The sequence below is a fragment of the Crassostrea angulata genome, chromosome 9 (genome assembly GCF_025612915.1).
Source record: "Crassostrea angulata isolate pt1a10 chromosome 9, ASM2561291v2, whole genome shotgun sequence".
Taxonomy (NCBI): Eukaryota; Metazoa; Mollusca; class Bivalvia; order Ostreida; family Ostreidae; genus Magallana; species Magallana angulata.
In genome coordinates, this window is record NC_069119.1 from 27,050,909 (window position 1) to 27,056,908 (window position 6,000).

General features: G+C 30.8%; 1 pseudogene; it reads left to right on the top strand.

The window, feature by feature from the left end:
• Nucleotides 1–3,152, top strand: part of LOC128163419 (polypeptide N-acetylgalactosaminyltransferase 5-like) — an 86,858-nt pseudogene extending 83,706 nt beyond the window's left edge.
• Nucleotides 3,153–6,000: the final 2,848 nt, after the last annotated feature.

Below are 6,000 nucleotides of genomic sequence, written 5' to 3' on the forward strand. Positions count from 1 at the left end.
GTTTTGAAAACGACATACTCTTGAATAACAAATAAAGGATATTCATTTGGAAAATTTAAACTGTTTAATCTAAAGTCAACAAGAATCTAATTAAACAAATTTAGATGAATAATAGATAAATACATTTTTTTCCATAGGGAGATTACGGAGTTGTCACGGACAGAAAGAAGCTCCTTGAACGTTTGCAGTGCCATAGCTTTGACTGGTTTGTCAAAAATGTCTACCCAGACCTGTTTGTTCCAGGGGAAGCCATTGCTTCTGGAGAGGTACGGAAGATAAAATCATCATTTTATCGTCTCATCTTTCATTGTTTTCATGTTTTTTTAATACAGACAAGATTGAAGTAAACAAAGAGCTAATCCTGTGCCATACTGGATATTTATGGCTCTAAGAAATAGACTTGCTTTAATTTATGTTGCGATAAGGAATAAAGGAATTTCAATGTTGGATAGGTCAGCCACAACAGTACAGTTAATTTTTTAAAAAAAAATCCTTTTCCTATTATAAAAATGATGTCACAAAATTATAAAATATCACCAAAATCGAAAAAAAAATGTCAAAATTATAAATATAATATAGCAGTTAAGACACATTCTTGACAAGAAATGAAGAGTCACATGCATAATCAGGTTATTTAAAATGTGAGCATTACTATGATAATACTATATATATTTATCTTGTTCAACACATGTACCCACTGCCATTGAAGCCTGGTATATTAGAAAATTGGCAATTTCAAAGTCTGCATAAATTATAATGTTACGTAATGCATTGCTTACAGATCCGCAGCAAGGCCAAGCCGATGTGTATCGACAGTGCGGTGGATAACCACAACTACTACAAACCGGTCAACATGTGGCCTTGTCACAACCAGGGGGGCAACCACGTGAGTGTGGTCAAATTCACAGATATTAATTAATTTATTGATTGATTTAATTTGATAACTATTTTATTCAAGTATAAAGGAATACATTGAATTGGATTGAACAGCAGGTACAATGCCTATAAATGTTCTCTCCTAAAATTATTTTAAATTATGAATATGATTATAAACATTAAAGTTACAAATTATTAGCTATTTATTGAAATTGGTTTTGTAAAAATAAATTGTCCTTAGTAGTACTTAAAATGTCTTTTTTTTTTTAAATCAAATTTCATGATATGTTTGAGATTTACCTATAATGTTATGGTTGAAGGGTATACACTAATTCAATGAAGATTTAAATATAACAGTATAGTATTGTCAGTATAGTCTGGAGTGCAAGATTCTATGGCTTTTCAAATCCGACAGGAATTGATGATTTTATTGTATAATTGTAGTATTGGATGTTGAGTAAGAACGGAGAAATCCGTCGATGGATGCCTGGATTATTCCGGAGGAGAGAGCGTCATTGTTTATCCGTGCCACGGCCAGAAAGGAAACCAGGAGTGGCAATACAGAGAGGTAGGTCAAGGTCAAGTAAAGAAAAAAATTATCATAATTTAATTACTGTGGAATCATTAAAGTTCGTTGGGGCCATTTTTCATGGATTGCTGAAATTTTAAAGGTTTGTGGGGACTTTATTCGTGTATTCTCTTAAACCTGCAAAGGAAATATGGCTTTTTTATATCCTTATTTATTAATTTATGGAGGATGTTAATTCATGGATGAGAGGTACCCACGAATTAAACGAAAATTGAGCTATCATGAAATCTATTGTTTCCACAGTAATTTGCAGTGACTTTATGTTTGCGACAACTTTAATCCACGATTTACTTAAAATAAAAGGTTTAGGGTGACCTATAAAAAAAATCACTGTTATTCAGCTTTTATTTACGCCGACTTTTATTAACAATTTTCTAGGGATTAAATGATTTAGAATGACTCATATTGAAAAGACTGGTTTACGGAAGATATTTTATCAACTTTTATAAAATTTTTCTTGTACACGATAAAAGTTGGTTAGCAATATTGGCTCCATCAATTAAAGTGGGGTGAATAGTACATGCATACCTGTACATTCCTTTTCATACATTGTAACTTTCATGAACAGGACAACTCCATTTACCATGCCAACACACAGAAGTGCATGGAGACCAGCGTGGACGGTCAGAAGCTGACCATGAAGACATGCACAGGGATAGACAGACAGATCTGGACCTGGAAGAGGAAGTCACCTAGTGGGATAATCAGGAACAACTAAGGGGCAGACAACTACTGCTGTTGTGGTGTGAAGGGTTCTCTCCCTTTGGAAAGAGAAATATTCACCCACCAAAAAAAAAATGTACAACTGCCAAACCCCAATATTTGGGATAACAGTTTAACATCATACTGCTTAAAAAACACGTGTGATAAACTTGATAGTATATTTGAAAAAAAAAAGAAAGAGGAATATTTTTCTATGCAAACAGTATTTTTCTATGTTGATGTGACAATGGTTTCTTAGTCGTAAACACTTTGCTAGATCTGTGATCTCTTTCTGTATGCCATATATAACTGCAGGAGGGAAAGAAGAGGACATACATTGTCATCGGAGAAAAAAAATCATATTAATATTATTCATATATCTTGAAGAAGTCAGTCATTCAAAGAAGGAAATATGCTACCTTGACAGCACTTTAAACATAATGTACTTATAGCTTTAGATTTTTGGAATCTAGAAAGTACTTTAACTTTAATTCAAAATATTAGATTAACAACTAATTGATTTGATTTATTTTTCATTAAAGAATTTGTTTTGCTCAGATTAATTTTTTCATAGGTGTGCAAAAATCTTGAGGCGAAATAAAGTCTCTGCAATGATCAGTTATTTTCATTTGGGGTTATTTATCATGTTTCTACGCTTTATCATACAAACAAATGTATAAGTTACACAGTTTTATTGCAATAATCATTTAATTTTTCAAAGTTGCGGTCAAGCTTTCAAGATCTAATTGGTGCTAGTTAGTTAAGAATTATATTGTTTACATTTTGCGATAATTTTATTTGTCATACAGAGAAGTCTGTGATTTTTTGCCAGACATTCCTGCCCCATTGTTGTTGGTTTTGCTCAGAGAATCACAAACTACACAAAAAGTTGACTTAAAGTTGATTAAAGGATATGCTTGTTTGTTAAAACTATCTTAAATTATATATCTGTGTTTTAATTGTCGGCTACAAAATATTTTAGCAAAAAATTATTAAAAGCGTTGTTTTTATTGTTGGAGATTGTTCATGCATGTGAATTTATTTATCACTTTTTTTTTCTTAAAAGGATATTTCTTCAAATAGCTTCAGTATTTTTTCTGTATACCGGTATCTGAATGGACACAATATACTAACATAGCCTTATCTTGAAGTATTGTACAATGTATAACTGGTTATTAATGCAGACATGTTAAGATCCAAAAAGTAGGTACATTTATATTTTGTTATTTTTTGCAATCTTAAACCAATGACTCAAATTTTAAATAAGAATAAGTTTATAATTTCTCTTTGGCCAATAATCTTTTTATAAGCAAAATTATCCCTTTATCTCCTGAAAATTCCAGTTAAACACACAATATTTGATCTTCATTTGTGGGATTTTTCAAGTGTATGTACATGTATTTGGCATTTAGCTTGGTTTTGAATATGAAGTCAAATTGACTAATATTTTATTGACTTTTAATTCTTTTTGACAAGCCTCTATGAATGCATGAAGGAGAAGTCCAGATTGTCAAACTTTTAGCAGATAGCATGCATTTCTTACTGCATAGACCCAGCTAAAGGTCTTGGACAGTTTTGTTGTAGAATTTTAGGGGTCCAAGCTTTAAACATCCCTTTATCCAGCCTTTATTTGCAAAAAATATGCATATATATTAAGGACATGCCATCCACCTAAGGTCAAACTGTGTGTCTGCTTAAAGCCTAAAGTATAGAAAGAAAGGTCTCCTTTATACCATACATTCCATGCTTGTTTTTTACTTTGTGTATAATAAAGAGTATATATTTACTTTGATGTTGTTATATGCTATTGAATAATGTGGAGCGTGTTTGGTTTTGTATATTTTAATGTATATATATGTAAGAATTAGTATTACATACTTCTTTAATCAGTACCAATGAAATCCAATACCCATTGTGTTATATATGTGATTCTGTAGAAGTGGGCAAATATTTGAAATAATTAACTTAATTGGTTATTTTTTGTTTTTTGTTTTAGAATGTATGTATTAATTTGCATATGTTACATGTACTAGAGGCTGTGCCCTGTATGTGTATTCTGACCATATATGACTGACCAGATTATATAACCCCCCTCCCCCTGTCTCTCTCTCTCTCTCTCTCTCTCTCTCTCTCTCTCTCTCTCTCTCTCTCTCTCTCTCTCTCTCTCTCTGTCCTTCTCTCTTCCCTTTTTCTATCTGTCTCTGTTGAAAGGAGAGCAAGAGCCAACATAGGTAATGTTGAAAAATCATAACTGGATACCTAAATTATCTGTCACCTGTTTTCTTCAGTCTTCTTGGTTTGGTTTAGAATTTGTTCTGTTTGCTTTACACATGTGGTTGATCTGCAAATACAAGTTAATTGGAATACATGTAATCAATTTTGAAGCACATTTACATACGTTTATCTATCAAACACCTTTTTTTTGTTTACAACAATCCTACTTAAGGAGGGTGGGCGGTTAACAAATTATCCATTAGATCTGTTCCAAAAAAAGTTTATGGTAATATGATATTTTTGGCTAATAGCCATTACATTGTATCTAGTGAAACAACAAATTATCTATCAGATATTTCTGAAACAATTACCTGTATTATAATATTTTTGACTTATAACTATGATTTAGTGAAACAAAAATTCAAATCTTTTAGCTCTAAAATGTTAATATTTTGCCTAATTCTCTGTATAGAGCTCTTTGTTTCAAGGAGATTATTATAGTCTAAAAATGGCAACGACCATCTAGCCCTACTTAATGAATTTGGAACTTATGACATTGCTTTAAAAAAGACAATATCCTCAAGCTGTTAAGCAAGATCATTCTGATCAGCATGTGTGAAATTAATATGAATGAATCTTCACGTTTGTTTTTTTAGAAATAGTAGAGCAGTTAAAATGGCATTCTGATTTTTGTTTTAAATATGTATAAACTGGTAGTATGTGTGCATGCATGAGAAGATCTTTTTGTTTTTTAAATTTCTCTCTATTCTGAAGCACAATCCATGATACATTCATTTATTATAATTGTTACTTAACAATTTTATAATCAGTTTGCATTATGTATTCTTCATTTCAAGTCTTATAGAATGACTGAAAACTAAACCTGTGTGATCTATAGGTCAATTTAATCTCATGTATTATCCTTCAAATTCACATGTTGATTTTTGAATAAGCATTGATTAAAACTGTATTCTTTTTTTCTCTTTCTAATTTTTTTTAAAGTAATTGTCTATATCTACATAATGATGTTTCAGTATTCTTTACTTTCAGTATATAAATTAAGACTAGAATATTTGATATTTTTAGCTCTCAAGTCTTGTTGATGTTTCATAAAAGAATACATTATTAACTGAAAATGTATAATTTAATCTGCTTGTTTTCTTTTATATTGTCTTTTATGGTATATACCATATATTTCAAGTATATACATGTATCTAATCAGGTGCATCAATATAATTGTCAGAATTGAAAAAAAAAATGCATTGACTGTATTATATAAATGTAAAACCATCTATTTATTTTATTTTTCAATGGCAAAAAAGGGGGAGGGGTCATTTAGATGTTTATGTATGTATCAATTCTGGTGCACATCAAAAAAGGATAGAAATGCAATAAATATGTGCACACTTGTATAAACTTGTCAGAATTGCAAGTCTGTAAAGATTTTCTGTAATTCTTTTTTTTTTCATAATGTGGTATATACATATGTGTATTATATATAAAGATAAAACTGGTGGTGTATGACTGGGGAAGCGAGGGCTGGTAACCAGCCAAGTGTGCCTTAATAAATTCAACTTACAAATGATACTGGTGTTTTGTTTTTTTTACAACCGATTTGA